Genomic DNA, 20,850 nt, shown 5'->3' on the forward strand with positions numbered 1-20,850 from the left:
ACTGTTTTAATAATATTTTTAATTTAAATATGTTGAATGTTTCCATTTTTGTGCCTTTTGGAGCAAAAGAAAAATGCCATTGCTTGGAGTGGGAGGGCATGTTGTCTTCCAGGCTGAGGAGGGTGTTGGGGTCAAAGTGCATCATTCGCTGTTGCCTTGTAAATCTGCACTGCCCCCTTGGGCCTGGCTTGACGATTACATCGTTTTGATGGGGAATTGCGACATTGGTCGGATGGAGACGGAACTATATAGGTGCAAACAAATTTTTCATGTTCTTGGAGGGTCACCATGTAAAGGGCCCCTAAGAAGCCCAGAATGGACTACCAATCGTATCACTGGTTTCGGCTGCACAAGTCGAAGGAGCAACCTGATCAGGATTCCGAAAATTCTTGAAAAGACATAAGCCCAACCATATAGGTGCAAACAAATTTTTCATGTTCTCGGAGAGCGGATGCACAAGTCGAAGGAGCAACCTGATAAGGATTCCAGAAATTCCTGAAAAGACATAAGCCCAACCATATAGCTGCAAACAAATTTTTCATGTTCTCTGAGAGTCACCATGTAAAGGGCCCCTAAGAAACCCATACGGTTTCGAAAAGACATACGCCCAACGTGGGGCTCGAACCCACGACCCTGAGATTAAGAGTCTCATGCTCTACCGACTGAGCTAGCCGGGCCTACAGGTACTTGCTCTGATGAGTAGCACTGTGCACACTCAGACAACTAGAAGCTGGAAATAAAATTACCTAGATGACACAGTGCTCAAACACACAACTATGAAATTAAGAGTCACATGCTTTAGTCCAGTGGTGTCCAAACTATTCCACATAGGGCCGCAGTGGGTGCTGGATTTCATTCCTACAAAACAAGATGACATCTTTTCACCAATCAGGTGTCTCACAAGTGTAATCAGTTGATTGCAGTCAGGTGCTGATTGTTTTAGCACAAAATTCATTGGTTAAACTGTCTGTGCTCGATTGGTAGGAACAAAAACCAGGACCTGTGCTCGATTGGTAGGAACAAAAACCAGGACCTACAGCGGACACCCATGCTTTGGTCAGAGCCACAAGTCTTAGAAGCACAGAATGGACTACCAACCGTATCACTGACTTTGACTGCACAAGTAGAAGCACAAACCAGATTCCTGAAAAGATTTACGCCCAACGTGGGGCTCGAACCCACGACCCTGAGATTAAGAGTCTCATGCTCTACCGACTGAGCTAGCCGGGCCTACAGGTACTTATTCTGATGAGTAGCACTGTGCACACTCAGACAACTAGAAGCTGGAAATAAAATTACCTAGATGACACAGTGCTCAAACACACAACCATGACATTAAGAGTCACATGCTTTAGTCCAGTGGTGTCCAAACTATTCCACATAGGGCCGCAGTGGGTGCTGGATTTCATTCCTACAAAACAAGATGACATCTTTTCACCAATCAGGTGTCTCACAAGTGTAATCAGTTGATTGCAGTCAGGTGCTGATTGTTTAGCACAAAATTCATTGGTTAAACTGTCTGTGCTCGATTGGTAGGAACAAAAACCAGGACCTACAGCGGCCCTTGCGGACACCCATGCTTTGGTCAGAGCCACAAGTGTTAGAAGCACAGAATGGACTACCAACCGTATCACTGACTTTGAGATTAAGAGTCTCATGCTCTACCGACTGAGCTGACCGGGCACTGAAAGCACAGTCTGCGAACACACGGTCCAGATGGTTCTGTATCCTTTCCCAGTTTTATACAAATCAACAATCCTTTGCAGGTCTTCAGACAGCTCTTTTGAGGTTTGTCCGAGCTATGATGCACATCAAACAATGCTTCTCAACAAGACATTTCTTACCAGGTGTGTGTTTTATATTGGGCAGGGCAACTTTAAACCACTCATCAGTGATTGGGCACACACCTGACTTATAATGTTTTGTAAAAATTGATTTCAATATAAATGTATAAATGTTTGGGTGGTATTAGTTAAAGCAGACACTGTATTTTCATCTGTGTGATTTTGACAAAGATCAGATCACATTTGGGGGTGTTTTTTAGGCAGAAATGCGAGAAATTCCGAAAGGTTCATAAAATTTTTCATACATACTGTATGTTTCTACAGTTCCTCTATGAGACCAGCTGTACTAATCAAGTAGATCTTTGTGAAGGCGCTTTATTTTGTTTGTTGTCGTTATCACCTGCAAATAAGACTTGCTAACAGTCAGGTAGCTAGCTCAAACACGCTAATGAACTTGCTGCAAGACGCCTTCTGTGAGTCCAAAGCAAACAGAAATTTCTGGCCCGCTCGCAGGAAGGAAGGAAGTGTAATGGCGAGCAGAACAGGAAATAATCTGTCTGAACGAGCGAGAAAACACGCACGCGCCAAAGCGTGTGAACGCCGTCTTGCTATCAAGTTTTAAATTGGCTCATTTCCCAATGGAGTGAAGTCAGGCCGCATGGTTTTCTCTGTTGCTTTTACCTCATGAGCTGCTATTGCCGGTGTGAAGTGGGAGGACTGGCAGCAAATTCACGAATGTTCAAATGCATTGGAAATCTAATTGTGATTAAGAGTCAATGGAGATTGTTGTTGAGCGTCTTTAACGAATATTGGTTTAACTGTTTCATGTACAAATTGATTTATACTCATGTAGGACAGAGGTCTCAAACCTGCGCTGGACAAAATTTTACAGCCTTCATTTGGAATTCAATTCTATCACTAGTGTTGCCTGCATGTATTTTGCAACACGCTTTAAAAAATATATACAGGTAGTCCCTGGGTTACGAACGAGTTCGTTGCTACGTTGACCTATACAGTGTATTACAAAAGTGAGTACACCCCTCGCATTTCTGCAGATATTTAAGTATACCTTTTCATGGCACAACAATGACACTTTGGCACAATTAAAAGTAGTCTGTGTGCAGCTTATATAAAAGAGTTAATTTATTTTCCGCTCAAAATAACTCAAAATATAGCCATTAATATTAAGGGTGTAACGGTACATGTATTCGTATTGAACCGTTTCGGTTCTTGGTGTTCGGTTCGGAACGGAGGCGTACCGAACGGGTTTCTGACGTAATGTAACCCTTACTTTTCGAGGCTGTGAGTCGATCGGGTTACAGTTTCTTTGTGTGGATTATATTTACTGCGTCTTCTCTACTATAATGAGGAGCAACACGGTAGGACAGTAAGAAACGTCAACGGCGCAACAACGTGGCCGCCGCGAGAACGCAGTGAAACGCGTCCGTTATATTCAATCAGCCAATGCACACCAGTTGCAGTGCGGGTTAGACGCGTGTTAGACGCGTCCCAGAAGCGACTCAACGCGATGCACGCGAAAAGAACGGCAGAGTTTATTATTTGACGCGAGACGCGGCCCACCTGCATCAATACTACTAGCTTACAGACCGGAAGTCACTCGTGTAAAAATACGGTGGATCCGGTCGATTTTTAAACTAATATGCAATCGTAACTAAAGATGCACCGATACTGGTATCGTTGGATCAAAGCTTCATGGTGGTCCATTTGGTCTGATGACAGTCGAATGATGCTGCTGTCAAATAAAGTGTTACCGGTTAATTTCTTTTGGTGTAAATATCCCATAATACAGTGAGGACTGCTGTGGCTTATAGTCCAGTGCGGCTTATCTATGAACAAATGTCGTTTTTTCGTGTCAAATTTGGTGGGTAGCGGCTTATAGTCAGGTGCGCCTTATAGTGTGAGAATGACGGTATTTATTAAAAAAAACTTATCTTAATGATCACTTTTAAATTCATTATCGGATTTGGTGTATGACAACGTGATTAATAACAGTTAATTACTAATCTGATGTGATTTTCCACGATTAAAACGTGTAATCAGTGCGCACTTGTCTTTTGACTCTTTGACTGCCATTGACGACATTAGACGTCCAATCCGTTTTAACTGGGCTGCCTTGCCGTCAATAGCTTTTTTCAATCTCTTTTACTAACTACCTGGGCTAGCAGTGAATGAGTTAAGCTAATGCTAACTTGTTAATAGAAGTCCACTGTCCCTGAAGGGGCTAAAATTATCGTCATTCGTCACGATTTGGGAAATTTACGACACCGTAGCCGAACGCGGCGCTGACAGCGCATAAAAAAGAAATACATGATCAATTCCCTTTTACAAGTAATCCGATCGGCCCGGTCTGACTTTTTGCGCGACTTTCAACGATTTATTGCGAGGCGCAGGAAAAAACTCGCGTGTTAAACACAATAGCTAACATGTTACAGATGTGTGTGAAGGGCGGAGAGTCGGTTAGATTTATGGCACGTGGGATAAAACACTTCTAAGTTAGATAAATAAGTAATATACTCTGAACGTGTCTCGCCCACTCGCGCTCTCTGCAGGACACACTGCTGTCTTTGTTCCCGTTGGGCAAACACACACACACACACTTGCTAGGATGTTCCTTTGAAATAATACGCCGGCATATTCTTCGGGCCACACGCGCTAAGCGCTAGCGTCTTTTCACGCCGGCGCTACGCAAACAAGACACTCATAAATAAAGCGAGGTTGGCACCGTTTCAATGCGGACAGCGTGTTTCGCGGCGTTCAGCCGCCTGCTAACGGGATTAGCTCGGAATGTTAGCGCTTCCGCTCGACGTCTGAGCTAGCTTGGAGCGTTTTGACTCGTGTTCACGCTGGAGTGCAAATTACTGGCAGTGGTGAAAGAGGACCGATTATTGAGAGTGATTGGTGTCAAGCAATCATTCGATTAATTGAGTCATTTATATTGTGGTGTACAGTAGGGGTGTCAAACGGGTTGATGTCTAAAGCTTTCACAGCCAGTCCTGCCATTTTAAAGCAACACTAGGTAACTTTTCAACCGTTATAAAATATTTTCATAACATTTGTGATGACATGTCGACTAGGGCTGCAGCTATCGATTATTTTAGTAGTCGATTAATCGGTGCACTAGTTCAAATAATTGAGTAATCGGATAAGGGACATAAAAAAATTAAAATACCTGAGCTGAGCCTCAAACGGTATAAATAATTATATAAATGAGGATCCAAGTACAACAAAAGAACAATTGGCTAACTTACATAGCAAAAGTCTGCTAGCTTGAATGCTATATAATGCTAGTGATTTTTTTTTTTACAAATGGTTCAAACACATATTCCCACAAAAAAACGGTAAAATACACTTGTAATCTAAATTAGGAATGCATTAAAAAACATAGCTTATGTTGGTCTTAACAGGGAGCAGCTGAATTCAGCCATGTAAAATGAGTGTATACACCCAAATCAATAAAATTAAATGTAAACACTTTCAAAACAAACCATTATAACGCCACTTAAATTAAACGAATACTCAAAGCAGCTAAATTTAATTCACATTTTTTGTAATCAAGTTACTTGAGTTAATCGATTAATCGTTGCAGCACTAATGTCAACTGACAACTAGTTAAATGACACCACTTTTATATCTTGAGGGGGTCTGTATCACTTTCATCTGCACTAATTAAACTTGAGCAGGGTGGCAGGAACCTTGCATCACACAATTTTTTTTTTTTCAATGTATTTCACTGTTTTTGTTCAAATTTAGCGTTGAAAGAGATACTTATAAGTCATCTTTTTTCACTTTTTTTCCAAAGTATAATTAAAAACACTTTTTTGTACATATATACAGTGGTATGAAAAGGTATCTGAACCTTTTGGAATTTCTCACATTTCTGCATTATATCACGATCAAATGTTATCTGATCTTTGTCAAAATCACACAAATAAAAAAACAGTGTCTGCTTTACCTAAAACCACCCAAACATTTATAGGTCTTCATATTTTAATGAGTATAGTATGCAAACAACGATAGAAGGGGGAAAAATAAGTAATTGAGCCATCACATTTAATATTTTGTACCCCCCCCCCCCCCCCACACACACACACACACACACCTTTGGCAGCAATAACTTCAACCAGACGCTTCCTGTAGCGTAGCTACAGATCAGTCTGGCACATCGATCAGGACTAATCTTCATCCTTCTCTCCAAAACTGCTGTAGTTCAGTCAGATTCCTGGGATTTCTGGCATGAATCACTGTCTTTAGGTCATGCCACAGCATCTCAATGGGGTTCGAGTCTGGACTTTGACTTGGCCACTCCAGAACGTGTATTTTCTTCTTCTGAAACCATTCAGAAGTTGATTTACTTCTGTGTTTTAAATCATTGTCTTGTTGCAGCATCCATCCTCTTTCTAGCTTCAACTGTCTGACAGACGGCCTCAGGTTTTCCTATAAAACATCTTGATAAATTCTTGAATTTATTCTTCCATTAATGATTGCAAGTTGTTCAGGCCCTGAGGCAGCAAAACAGCCTCAAATCATGACGCTCCCTCTACCATGCTTCACGGTGGGGATGAGGTGTGGATGTTGGTGAGCTGTTCCATTTTTCCTCCACACATGACTTTGCGTGTTACTCCCAAACAATTCAACTTTGGTTTCATCAATCCACAAAATATTCTGCCAAAACTTCTGTGGAGTGTCAAAGTGTCTTTTTTAGACAGCAGTGGCTTCCTCCGTGGAGTCCTCCTATGAACACCATTCTTGGCCATAGTTTTACATGTAGTTGATGTTTGCACAGCGATATTGGACTGTGCCAGTGAGTTCTGTAAGTCTTTAACAGATACTGTTGGGTTCTTTTTGACCTCTCGCAGTATTCTGCGCTGAACTATTGTTGTCATCTTTGGTGGACGGCCACTCCTCGGGAGAGAAGCAACAGTGCCAAACTCTCTCCATTTGTAGACAATTTCTCTGACTGTCGATTGATGAGCATCCAGACTTTTAGAGCTGGTTTTGTATCCTTTCCCAGCTTTATACAAATCAACAATCCTTGATCGCAGGTCTTCAGACAGCCTTTTTGACCGAGCCACGATGCACATCAGACAATGCTTCTCATCTAGTCAATTCTTACCAGCTGTGTGTTTTATAGTGGACAGGGCAGCTTTAAACTACTCATCAGTGATTGGGCACACACCTGACATACAGTGTATTAGAGCAGGGAGGTAAACCGAAAATTTACCGTTACCGAAATTCTTCACGATGACCGATGTAATTTTGACCATGTCGATAAATTCGGTAATTTAATAAAACAAGAAAATATAGTCTTTTCATCCCGCTTTGACTCTGTGTTGTTTGGCTATGTTCATTCCCCTTTAAGAAAGCAGTCAGTGTGGTTACATATGGAGTCACGTGGTTTTCAGGAAGCCAAACAAACAGAAGCCCGGTGGGCTAACGCTAGCGGCTAACACTACAAGCTAGGCCTGAACGATATATCGTTTAAACATCGCCATCGCGATGTGCGCATGCGCAATAGTCCCATCGCAAGGACGTGCGATAGTTTTTTCATTTCATTTTTTTAAATCCACAAACGTTTGTTTTGAGCAAGGAGCGAGAAGGAGAGTGAACAGTCTCTCATTCTCTCCAGCTCGCAGTCATCGGCTCCTCCCCCTCCCCTGCTAGAGCGGAGTGGAGGGAGGAGGGGCCGAACAGCAGAGCGGAGGGAGGAGGGGCCGTTTTCAAAGTGAAAGCAAGCAATCAAGCAGCACGTTGAATAGGGAAGAGTTTTGGAAGTATTTTGGCTATCGACAAGAATATAAGGAACAAAAAACAGCCCTGTTGACAGTGCCTCGCCATGGTTGCCTCAACAAGAAGTAATCTGTCGAACATGTGGGACCATTTAAAACGCAGGTATCTATGCATTCCTGCTACGAGCTTCCCATCAGAGGCTTTTTAGTACAGGTGGGAACATTGTTACGTGCCAACGTTGTTGTCTCAAGCCTGCAATGGTGGATAAACTAGTAGTCTTGGCCAAAAACCTATGAGACCCAGTTGAGAATTGCTGAGCAAGGAAGGTGGACGATATGCAGACAAATACATAAATTTGGGAGTTAAAATGGTTCTGTTATTCATCAGTTATTTGCTGTTATTCAGTTCAATTATTTACAAGTTCAATTGAGTTTCTGTTTCTTTTATATTTAAATTAACTGTAAATCGTATTTTTCAAATAACTATAGTACAGCTGCACATAAAGTTTTGATACTTAATATTTTTTAAATATTTTTACAACTTTGTTGCAGTTTTGCAGTTCTATATTGTTATATTTTGTGTAAACAACTCAGGGGACTAATGCACTTGCACTTTTATTTGACAGATTTAATATTTAAGTTCAAATATGTTGACAACTTTATTGTTTTACTGAGGTTCTTATTTATTGTTATAGTTTGTGAACAACTCTTATTTGTCATATTTAATATTTTTGTTCAAATATGTTTACAACTTTGTTGTTATTTTACCGAAGTTGTTATTTATTGTTATATTTTGTCAAAAACTCAGGGGACGAATGCACCTGCTCTTTTATTTGTCATTTAATGTATTTGCTGCTGTTGAAGTGTCAAATATTGTGTTCAAGAAATTATCTATTTTGTGCAGACATGGCTTCCTGGATCCCTTCATAATAATACAGCAATCTTAATCATTCACAAATGAAACGGTATTATATGAATACACTGTGGTCACGGTGTGTCATGCAAAGTATTTCCAAACAGCTATTCAAGTCATCTAGTGAATATTTCTTTAAAAAAAATTTTTTTTTTTTTTTTTTTTTTTTACTATCGCAATATAATATCGCAATATATTGCACACCTAAAAAAAATCGCAACAATAGTTTTTTCCAATATCGTTCAGGCCTACTACAAGCAAATGTGATGGAGTCGGGTTTAAGGGAGCTTTGCTAAACTTTCACCCGACATTAAGTAAACTCTTGGCGGGTTCCAGACGGGCTTTCACCCGCTGTCCTCCCTGGTTTTCACGATTTCAGGAAAGGATGCTTTCAGTGCTTTCTTCTGGTAGCCAAGCCACAGGCTAACGCTAGCGGCTAACGGTACAAAAAATGTGATGGAGTCGAATAGCGGCTCTAACCTTGTCGAAACGGCTGAAATTAATGAGTGGACTGGGCACGGACTTCATCTAGCAATCATTATGTCGCGTTATTTGGTATCTCTTTGTGATTTCTCTGAAAGCTTTCATGATGGTAAAGCACTCCGCATAAAGTATAATCCAACAGTAAAGCCTATATATAATATGACCGTTTAATGGCCAGTTATTTTTCTGTATGTGTTTGCTTTATTCTGCCATCATAAAATCTTATTTGTTTGATTGGCATCAGAGCAATACAGCTTTAATGTGGTTCTGTCTGTGTGGGGGTGCATGTATTAAAAAATGTTCTGGAAAAAAAAAACTGAAACCTTGAAGTAAACACTTGTTGAATAATTATGTCACAGCAGCCATTACCAATAAGTTTTCTGAAGTGTACTGTTAAAGCTGCAAGTCATTTGTGTTACAATGACATGTTTGCACAGTATTGATTTTTATAATGTTGTACATTTTTCAAGTCATACAAGCTTTTATAAATGTTCACACTAGAATTCTTATTGTTGACAAGATTTTTTTATACTTAATGTTTAAACTGCATGTGCAATTGTTAAATTGAAAGCTGGTAAATAAATTTAACAAGAAACGGTTAATTTGTATTCCATGTATTGATTCAAATTTTCAAATTATATAACAGTCCGCTTGGGCGAATTTATCGTTATCGAGGTAAATCTGCTCAATTTACCGTGATACATACTAAAGGCCATATCGCCCAGCCCTACAGTGTATCACAAAAGTGAGTACACTCCTCGCATTTCTGCATATATTTAAGTATATCTTTTCATGGGACAACACTGACAAAATGACACTTTGACACAATGAAAAGTAGTCTGTGTGCAGCTTATATAATAGAGTTCATTTATTTTCCCCTTCAAAATATAGCCATTAATATCAAAACCCTTGGCAACAAAAGTGAGTACACCCCTTAGTAAATACGTTTATGTCTAAATGTCCAAATTGAGTACTGCTTGTCATTTTGCCTCCAAAATGTTATGTGACTCGTTACAGGAGTGCTGTCAGCATTGCTGCAGAGATTGAAGAGGTGGGGGGGTCAGCCAATCAGTGCTCAGACCATACGCCGCACTCTACATAAAATTAGTGTGCATGGATGTCACCCCAGAGGGAAGCCTCTTCTGAAGACTATACACAAGAAAGGCCACAAACAGTCTGCTGAAGACATGTCAACAAAGCACACGGATTACTAAAACCATGTCCTATGGTCTGATGAGACGGGCGGGCTTTCTTGTTGTACTTAAATATCTGCAGAAATGCGAGGGGTGTTCTCACTTTTGTGATACACTGTAAATTGTTTGGTAAAAATTGTCTCCTTTGGCAGAGGGTTCACTTATTTTCCCCCTTCTGTCATTGTTTGCATGCTGTCATTAAAATATGAAAACCCTTAAATGTTTGGGTGGTTTTAGTTGAAGCAGACACTGTTTTTAATTCTGTGTGATTTTGACAAAGGTCAGTTCACATAGGATGTTTTTATGCAGAAATGTGAGAAATTCCAAAAGGTTCAGATACTTTTTCATACCACTATATTTTTTTAATGAATTATTTTTATGCACTTGAAGTGTAATAATTATGATAGGTTTTAAACGTATTACTGTCCCACCGAATTATTTTTAAACAAGAAAGAAGAAAACACAATGAGTTGCCACAGCAACTGTTTACTAAGTTAAATGATGTTGACCCACGTGGCGCTTTGAAGTTTCGGCTTACCTGCGTCTCTGGCAAGATCGAACCTTAATGTCTGTTAATCATTGTTAACTTTAATAAGGAATTCCAGTGCACTGCCTGACCAAAAAAAGGGGCAGGATCGGGACGGCTCGAAAAATTACTGCATTAATTAATTAATTTTTTAAATTGAAAACAAATCAACAACCTCACACTCACTACACATCAAAAATCATACAAACCAAAAACGAATAAAACAAAAATAATTCCAGTCCCTCATATTCTATTTTTTAATTTCAACACAAAATCAAAACAGCGAAAAACCGTATCAGCCAATCCCTACTAGTGATGAACTTTTAATTCACTATCTTTACAATTCAACAGAAAAGAACAGAAAAGAACAGTCCAGTTGCGAAATAGGTCAAATCTACAACACTACCCTTTTCACGTGGACTAGTCACCAGTACCCAATTACGCTTTGCTTTGATTTAAGCCGTAAAAAGAGAAATTACTCGAGCAGATTTCCGTCGTGATGAAGATTTATACCCTGAATAGAAGCCTTATTTTCAGCTGTAAAGTGTGTCTAGTCAGCGTCCATATTTCACTGCAGCAACGTCAGCCCGACCTCTAATCATCCCGGCAGACTTTCCCCGATGATCATTAGCAGCATCCCCACTACATTTTTCATTTTCCGCATTAGCCGAAATGAGTCCTTGTCGTTAATTCGTCGGGAAACCAGATAAAGAAGGCATTCATCCACCGCTTGGTGTGTTGTGGTACTCTTAAAAGTCAAACACAGTTGCTCTCCCATGACCGGCTCTCGTACCTGGAGACCTCTCTGTCTCGGACCCCCTCTGCGCTTCCGTGTTTGTGTCTCTCGGCCCAGTCGGACCGTGTCGGTAAAAAACACGACAGTAAAAACACGTCGGTAAAGAGCGTGTCGATAGCGAGCGTGTCTGGAAAAACAGTTGAGAACTCTGGCGAGTTTACATGCAGAAGGAGAATATCGATATGCTACGTTTTAATGAATTGTTAATTATTTGGGGGAAATGATAGAACAATTAAACAGATTTTCTTATCACTTTAATCTGAAATGCCACATATAAAGTAGCGCTGCGACCTAAAATTGTCCAGTGTCAACAAAACCTGCGAATTAGCAGTCGTATTTTCATTCAAATATAAAGGTATCTAATCACATACATTAGTATGAAAAAGTATTTGGTACCTTTTGGAATTTCTCACATTTCTGCGTAAAACCACCATCAAATGAGATCTGATCTTTGTCAAAATCACACATATGAAAAAAACTGTGCTTTAAGTACAACCACCCAAACATATATACAGTTGTGGTCAAAAATTTACATACACTTGTGAAGAACATAATGTCATGGCTCTCTTGAGTTTTCAGTTATTTCTACAACTCTGATTTTTCTCCGATAGAGTGATTGGAACAGATACTTCTTTGTCACAAAAAACATTCATGAAGTTTGGTTCTTTTATGACTTTATTATGGGTTAACAGAAAAAGTGATCAAATCTGCTGGGTCAAAAATGTACATACAGCAACACAAATTAGCAAATTCTTGTGAGTGATTATTGACTTGAACAATCATTGACTTGAACAAGTCAGGACAGTCACTTGGAGCCATTTCAAAGCAGCTGCAGGTCCCAAGAGCAACAGTGCAAACAATTGTTTGTAAGTATAAAGTGCATGGCACTGTTTTGTCACTGCCACGATCAGGAAGAAAACGCAAGCTATCACCTGCTGCTGAGAGAAAATTGGTCAGGAAGGTGAAGATTCAACCGAGAATCACCAAAAAACAGATCTGCCAAGAATTAGAAGCTGCTGGAACACAGGTGTCAGTGTCCACAGTCAAGCGTGTTTTGCATCTCAATGGACTGAGAGGCTGCCGTGCAAGAAGGAAGCCCTTGCTTCAAAAGCGGCACCTTAAGGCTCGACTGAAGTTTGCTGCTGATCACATGGACAAAGATAAGACCTTCTGGAGGAAAGTTCTGTGGTCAGACGAAACAAAAATCGAGCTGTTTGGCCACAATGCCCAGCATTATGTTTGGAGGAGAAAAGGTGAGGCCTTTAACCCCAGTACACCATGCCTACCGTCAAGCACGGTGGTGGTAGTATTATGCTGTGGGGCTGTTTTGCTGCCAATGGAACTGGTGCTTTACAGAGAATAAATGGGATAATGAAGAAGGAGGATTACCTTCAAATTCTTCAAGATAACCTAACGTCATCAGCCCGAAGATTGGGTCTTGGGCGCAGTTGGGTGTTCCAACAGGACAATGACACTAAACACATCAAAAGTGGTAAGGGAATGGCTAAATCAGGCTAGAATTAAGGTTTTCGAATGGCCTTCCGAAACCCCATTGAGAACTTGTGGACAATGCTGAAGAAACAAGTCCATGTCAGAAAGCCATGAAATTTAACTGAACTGCACCAATTTTGTCAAGAGGAGTGGTCAAAGATTCAACCAGAAACTTGCCAGAAGCTTGTGGATGGCTACCAAAAGCGCCTAATTGAAGTGAAAATGGCCAAGGGACATGTTAGCAAATGTTAGCGCTGCTGTATGTATATTTTTGACCCAGCAGATTTGATCACTTTTTTCTGTTCACCCATAATAAAGTCATAAAAGAACCAAACTTCATGAATGTTTTTTGTGACAAAGAAGTATCTGTTCCGATCACTCTATCAGAGAAAAATCAGAGTTGTAGAAATAACTGGAAACTCAAGAGAGCCATGACATTATGTTCTTCACAAGTGTATGTAAACTTTTGACCGCAACTGTATGTTCTCATATTTTAATTAGGATGGCATGCAAATAATGACAGAAGAGGGGAAAATAAGTAAGTGAACCCTCTGCCTAAGGAGACTTAAAGGGCAATTGAAGCCAATATTCAACAAACAATTTAAGTCGGGTGTGTGCCCAACCACTGAGGAGTGGTTTAAAGCTGCCCTGCCCACTATAAAGCACACACCTGGTAACAATTGTCTTGATGAGAAGCATTGTCTGATGTTCCTCATCGCTCGGGCAAAAGAGCAGTCTGAAGACCCGCGTTTAAGGATCGTTCATTTGTATAAAGCTGGGAAAGGATACAGAACTATTTCTAGAAATCTGGATGTTCATCAATCAACAGTCAGAGAAGTGGTATACAAATGGAGAGAGTTTGGCACTGTTGCTTCTCTCCCAGGGAGTGGCCGTTCACCAAAGATGACACCAAGAGTTCAGCGCAGAATACTCAGACAGGTGAAAAAAGAACCCTAGAGTGTCTGCTAAAGACATATATATGTGCACACATCAACTATATGTAAAACTATGGCCAAGAATGGTGTTCATGGGAGGACTCCACAAAGGAATCCACTGCTGTCAAAAAAAAAAAAAAACATTGTGTGGCCAAGAATAGTGTTCATTGGAGGACTCCACGAAGGAATCCACTGCTGTCCAAAAAAAAAAAAAACATTGTGTGGCCAAGAATGGTGTTCATGGGAGGACTCCACGAAGGAATCCACAACTAACAAAAAAACATTGTTGCTCGTTTAATGTTTACAAAAAGGCATTTGGACACAGGTTTTGGCAAAATATTTTGTGGACTGATGAAATATTTGGGAGTAACACAACGTCATGTGTGCAGGAAAAATGGAAACGCTCACCAACATTAACACCTCATCCCCACCGTGAAGAATGGTGGAGGGAGCATCATGATTTGGGGCTGTAATGCTACCTCAGGGCCTGGACAACTTGCAATCATTAATGGAAGAATGAATTCAAAAGTTTATCAGAATGTTTTGCAGGGAAACCTGAGGCCGTCTGTCAGACAGTTAAAAGTCAAAAGAGGATGGATGCTGCAACAAGATAATTGTTAGGTTTTGTGTTTGTTTTCTCCTAGTGTGACTTGTCCGTGATTGCCCATTGTTCTCACCTGTGTGTGTTCTCCCAGTGTAATGCAATCTGCATCCACCTGTGTTACCCAGCTGTTCCTCGTCTCGTTACCCCTTGTCTGCGTGTGTGGATATAATGACCCAGTTTCTTGTCACTCCTTGTTGCGTCATTGTCAATGTCAGTGTCTATGCCTGTGTCAAAGCCACGATCCTGTCCAAGCCCTCGTGTATCTGTCCCTCCGATTTAAGTAAGTTTTGTTTGAATCTTGCCCTTTTGATCCCCAGTGCTTTTGGTTGTACTTTGTGTTTTTGTTAGATATCATTAAAACGTTTTTTGAGTTCACTACCACCCTGCCTTGCCGCTTTTTCAATAATGATCCAAAACACAGAAGTGAATCAACTTCAGAATGGTTTCAGAAGAACAAAATACACGTTCTGGAGTGGCGAAGTCAAAGTCCCGACTTGAACCCCATTGAGATGCTGTGGTATGGACCTAAAGACAGCGATACATGTCATACTGTACATCCCAGGAATCTGACTTAAACTACAGAGGTTTTGTATAGAAGAATGGGCCAAGATTAGTCCTGATTGATGTGCCAGACTGATCTTCAGCTACAAGAAGCATTTGGTTGAAGTTACTGCTGCCGAAAGGGGGGGGGGGGGGGGCACAAAATATTGAATGTGATGGTTCACTTACTGATTTTTCCCCCATCTGTCATTGTTTGCATACTCTCCTCATTAAAATATGATAACCTATAAATGTTTGGGTGGTTTTACTTAAAGCAGACACGTTTTTTTCATCTGTGTGATTCTGACAAAGATCACATCACATTTGATGGGGATTTTATGCAGAATTGTGAGAAATTCCAAAAGGTTCAAATACTTTTTCATTCCACTGTACTGGGGTAGCGTTTCTTCTTCACAAACCTACTCGAGTGATCATTTTAAAAAATGGCTTAGTAAAACTACTCTTACGTAGGAGTATTTTTCTCGAAGGTTACTAAAGTAAATGTAACAGTAATGGCACGTGATAGGATTTCTGACTGCAATATTTTGTTTGGTCCTGTGACTACTGTATATTGTTACGTCTAATTGGTATCATGGAGTCATGTGATTGTTGTTGCAACGTGGTATTGGTACAAGTGGTGGAACAACTTCGCTGGCAAAACTGAAGTCAAATCTCTTCAAATGAAGAAAAAAGTTGTTGAAGGGCTGTCGTGGCTGACACGCCTCTACAACATCGCGTGGAAATCAGGGACAGTGCCTCTGGATTGGCAGACCGGTGTGGTGGTCCCCCTTCTTAAAAAGCGGGACCAGAGGGTGAGATCCATTTATAGAGGGATTACACTCCTCTCTCTCTCTGGTAAAGTCTATTCAGGGGTGCTGGGGAGGAGGGTCCATCGTGCAGTCGAATCTCAGATTCAGCAGGAGCAGTGAGGTTTTTGTCCCGGCCGTGGAACAGTGGACCAGCTCTTTACCATCTGCAGGGTCCTCGACGGTGCATGGGAGTTGGCACAACATGTGTTTTATGTATTTGGAGAAGGCGTTTGACTGTGTACTTAAGGGAGTACGGGATACCGAGCCCCCTGGTAAGGGCTGTTCGGTCCGTGTACAACCGGTGCCGGAGCTTTGGTCAGCAGTGCTGGCAGTAAGTCGGATCCGTTCCCAGTGAGGTTTGGACTCCGCCAAGGTTGTCCTTTGTCACTGATTCTGTTCATAACCTTTACAGACAGAATATTGAGGGGGCTGGTGTGATGGCCTCAGCATGGCATCTCTACTTTTTGCAGATGATGTGATGCTGTTAGCGTCATCAAGCCGTGATCTCCAATTCTCACTGGAGCTGTTCACAGCCGAGTGTGAAGCAGTGATGAAGATCAGCACCTCCAAATCCGAGACCATGGTCCTCAGTCGGAAAAGGGTGGCGTGCCTCTCTGGGTCGGGGATGAGATCCTGCCCCAAGTAGAGGAGTTCGAGTATCTTGGGGTCTAGTTCACGAATGAGGGTAGGAGAGACCGTGAGATCAACAGGCGGATCGGTGCAGCGTCTGCAGTGATGCGGACTCTGCAACGGTCCATTGTGGTGAAGAAGGAGCTGAGCTAAAAGGCGAAGCTCTCGATTTATGACGAAGTCAGTAGTCACACTGTGGGTCGTGACTGAAACAACAAGATCCCGGATACAAGCGTCCGAAATGAGTTTCCTCAGCAGGGTGTCTGAGCTCTCCCTTAGAAATAGAATGAGAAGCTCAGTCATCCCGGAGGGACTCAGGGTCGAGCTGCTACTCCTCTGCATTAAGAGGAGCCAGCTGAGGTGGCTCTGGCTTCTGGTTCAGATGCCCCCTGGAAGCCTCCTTGGAGAGGTGTTCCGGGCATGTCCCGCTGGCGGGAAGCCCCGGGGACGACCTAGGACACACTAAAGAGACTTATGTTTCTCGGCTGGCTTGGGAACACCGTCTGATGGGAGAAATATAATATGACCTGGAATGAATCAGCATATTGTGATGATTCCCTTTTGTGACTGTAACTTTGAATCAGCATATTATGATGATTCCCTTTTATGACCGTAACCTTGCTTTCTTCGCCACTTTGGCATCTTTGTGATGTGTGATTGCAAAACGTGTCAAAACACGTGTAACCCCTTTACCTTGTTTTCCTCGCCACTTCGACGTCTTTGTGATGTGTGATAGCAAAAAAATGTGTCAAAACAAGTGTAACAATGGGCAAGTGGCTCGTCATCTGAGGTAAGGGACTGACCATCTCTGATATCATATGATGCACCACTATAAGAGCTGGGGATTTTTCCCTCTTGGGTTAGAGCCTGCTACGGGTTTGTGCACGGACGCCTAGCTAGTATTCCTCTGCAGCTCAACCGGGGTGTCGGCTCTCCGCCCGCTTGTCAATGGTAAGAGTTTTGATTGCTCAAAGGAATATCTTGTATGCTTTAACAGTAGCGCGGGGATTTAGAAGTGACAATCTATATCTAGCGTTATTGTTGTTCTTGCTTTCTTCCTTTTTCTACATTAAACATTGTATATTTCGCAAAAGTGTGCGTGTTACTGACTCACTGCGAACCCGGAAACGAAATTTCGCAAAAGTGTGACCCGGAAATTTCGTAAAACACCTTAGGATCCTGCTGGAGGAGCTGGTTGAAGTGGCTGGGGAGAGGGAAGTTTGGTCTTCCTTGCTAAAGCTCCTACCAACCCTAGATGGATGGATAAAGGAAAAACGTGATAAATCCAGTGTAGCCCAAGGTATCCGAGTAACAGTCGCGTTTCTTCACACATCTACTCAAGTAAAAGTAAAATGTATTCTATTTTTTTAAAACAAAAGTCACTCAAGTAAACATAGTAAATGCAATGCGCTACTACCCACTTCTTCACAATTGTTTAAGAATACTTTCTACTACGACTAGAAAGACACTTATTTAAACACACGCACACATCAACGCCATGGTTACGCTCAGATAAACAGCGTCACAGCCCATAAAGATTTACTTCCTTTTAGTGTGTGTTTTACTTCTCATTCATAGATACACAGGTGAACGCATGCTTGGGAATGAATGCATGTGACTTGTATTCATTGATTTATTAGTTAGTGTGTGTGGAATGCGGTATGCCAACACATCTTTGATTGATGGTTACAAAGGCTGCCAAAGGTTTGGGAGTGCTAAGATAAATTGTGGAGGACTGAAATAACAACGGACGGCGATAGACGTCCAATCATTTTGGACAGGGAGGGTAGAGGAATGATCACTTTAAGTTTTTATACAAATGTAGTTAGCGTTTACCGTTGGGTAAATTGAATGGGTCTACAGTTTGCAAGACGGGGAAACGATCAAACTACTAAAAGACTTCAAAACACGAATGATAACAAACCGATTTCAGTTAAGTTCTTGAGCTTAAAAATCATTGCCTAACTTGCTTGTTTTCGTTAACTTACACTAGCTTTGCTAGGCGCCTCGTTGAAAGCAAAGCGGTAACGATCATGCTATTAAAACATGTCATGACCTGGCACTAACGATCACGAACCGATTTCCGCAAAGTCCCAGTGCTTAAAAATAGTTGGGACTAGCTTGTTTCCGTTCGCTTACACTAACTTTTGCGAAACGCCTCTTAGACAGCAAAGCGCTAACACTCACACGACTAAAACACTTCAAATCAAAACACCAACGATAACAAACCGATTTCGGCTAAGTTCTTGTGCTTGAAAATCATTGCCCAACTAGCTTGTTTCCGTTAGCTTACATTAACCTTTGCTAGACATCTCTTAGACAGCAAAGCGCTAACGATCATGCTCCTAAAACATGTCACGACAAAGCACTAACGATCACAGACCAATTTCCGCAAAGTTCTTGTGCTTACAAGCTAACTTGTTTCCATTAGCTTGCACTAGCTTTGGCTAGGCGCCTCTTAGACAGCAAAGCGCTAATGATCAAGCTACTAAAACATATCACGACAACTCACTAACGATCACGGACCAATTTCCACGAAGTTGTTGTGCGTGAGAATAGTCGGCCAACTAGCTTGTTTCCGTTAGCGTTAACTAACTAACTAATAACTAACTTTTGCTAGACGCCTCGTAGACAGCAAAGCGCTAATGGTCACACTACCAAAACACTTCAAATCAAAACACCAACGATAACAAACCGATTTCGTTTTCAGATTTTAAGTTCTTGTGCTTAAAAATCATTAACCAACTAGCTTATTTCCGTTGCTTACACTAGCTGTTGCCAGACGCCTCGTTGACAGCAAAGTGCTAACGATCATGCTACTAAAACATGTCACGACAAAGCACTAACCATCACGGACCGATTTCCGCTAAGGTTTTGTGCTTAAAAATAGTCCACCAACTAGCTTGTTTCCGTTAGCTTACATTAACCTTTGCTAGACGTATCTTAGACAGCAAAGCGCTTACGATCATGCTACTAAAACATGTCACGACAAAGTACTTATGATCACAAACAGATTTCGGCTAAGTTCTTGTGCTAAAAAATCATTAACCAACTAGATTATTTCTGTTAGCTTACACTAGCTGTTGCTAGACCCCTCTTTGACAGCAAAGTGCTGACGATCATGCTACTAAAACATGTCACGACAAACCACTAACCATCATGGACCGATTTCCCCCTAAGTTTTTGTGTTTAAAAATAATCCGCCAACTAGCTTGTTTCCGTTAGCTGACATTAACCTTTGCTAGACGCCTCTCAGACAGCAAAGCGCTAACGATCACGAATAGTAATAGATTAGATTAGAGTATTCGATTAGAAAAAAAAGATTCAAATTAAATTTTACTGCTTCGAGTAATTATTTAGTTAAAGTGGCGTTGTAATGGTTTGTTTTGAAAGTGTTTGCATTCATTTTTATTGATTTGGGTGGATACACTGCCCTCTAGTCTGCTTCATATCACGTGGCTGAATCCAGCTGCTCCCTGTTAAGACCAACAGAAGTTTTTGTTTGAGCTAATGTGTTTTTTTTAATGCATTCGTAATTTAGTTTGTGGGTATATTTGGACGTTTTTTGTTTTTGTTTTTTGTGGGGAATATGTGTCTGGACCATTTGTTAATAGCATTGTAAAAAAGCCGTTTTTTGTTTTTTTGTGGGGAATACTTTTCTGGACCATTTGTTAGTAGCATTGTAAAAGAAAAACACTAAAAACAAACGTGAGCATATTATAGCATTTAAGCTAGTGGACTTTAGCCAATTGTTCTTTTGTTGTACATAGATCCTCATTTTTTTTTTTTTTTTTTTTTTTTTTTTTTTTTTTTTTTTTTTTTTTTTTTTTTACGGTGTGAGGCTCAGCTCAGGTATTTTAATTTTTGATGTCCTTATCCGATCACTCGATTATTCGAACTAACTACTTCATCGATTAATCGACTGCTAAAATGATCGATAGCTGCAGCCCTATTAAAAATAGTCGGCCAACTAGCTTATTTCCGTTAGTTTACACCAAGGGTCCCCAAACTACGGCCCGCGGGACAGATACCTCCACATTTGGTCCGGCCCCCTGAACAATTTTTTTTTTTTTTTTTCCCCAAGTGTTATTTATTTCCTGGCTTTTTTCTGTGAAGAACCCAGGAAGAGTTATTTGGTTATTACCTATTTAATTAATAGTGTTATTATTATATTATATTTAGGGCTGTCAAAATTATCGCATTAACGGGCGTTAATTAATTTTTTAAATTAATCACGTTAAAATATTTGACGCAATTAACGCAGATGCCCCGCTCAGACAGATTTAAATGACGGTACAGGGAAACGCTCACTTGTTAATTGTGTTTTATGGAATTTTGCCGCCCTCTGCTGGCGCTTGGGTGCGACTGATTTTATAGGCTTCAGCACCCATGAGCATTG

General features: G+C 41.0%; 1 protein-coding gene and 2 non-coding genes across 5 annotated transcripts in view; 1 reads left to right on the plus strand and 2 right to left on the minus strand.

Annotated features, from left to right (window-relative positions):
• The window catches only part of LOC130915081 (protein PTHB1-like), a 244,301-nt gene that overhangs the window by 203,851 nt on the left and 19,600 nt on the right, over positions 1–20,850 (plus strand). The window lies entirely within an intron of this gene.
• trnak-cuu (transfer RNA lysine (anticodon CUU)) lies at positions 605–677 on the minus strand. The gene has a single exon. It is a non-coding gene; the product is annotated as a tRNA-Lys (tRNA).
• Positions 1,158–1,230, minus strand: trnak-cuu (transfer RNA lysine (anticodon CUU)). The gene has a single exon. It is a non-coding gene; the product is annotated as a tRNA-Lys (tRNA).

This window comes from Corythoichthys intestinalis, chromosome 4, assembly GCF_030265065.1.
Source record: "Corythoichthys intestinalis isolate RoL2023-P3 chromosome 4, ASM3026506v1, whole genome shotgun sequence".
In the NCBI taxonomy this organism is placed as follows: Eukaryota; Metazoa; Chordata; class Actinopteri; order Syngnathiformes; family Syngnathidae; genus Corythoichthys; species Corythoichthys intestinalis.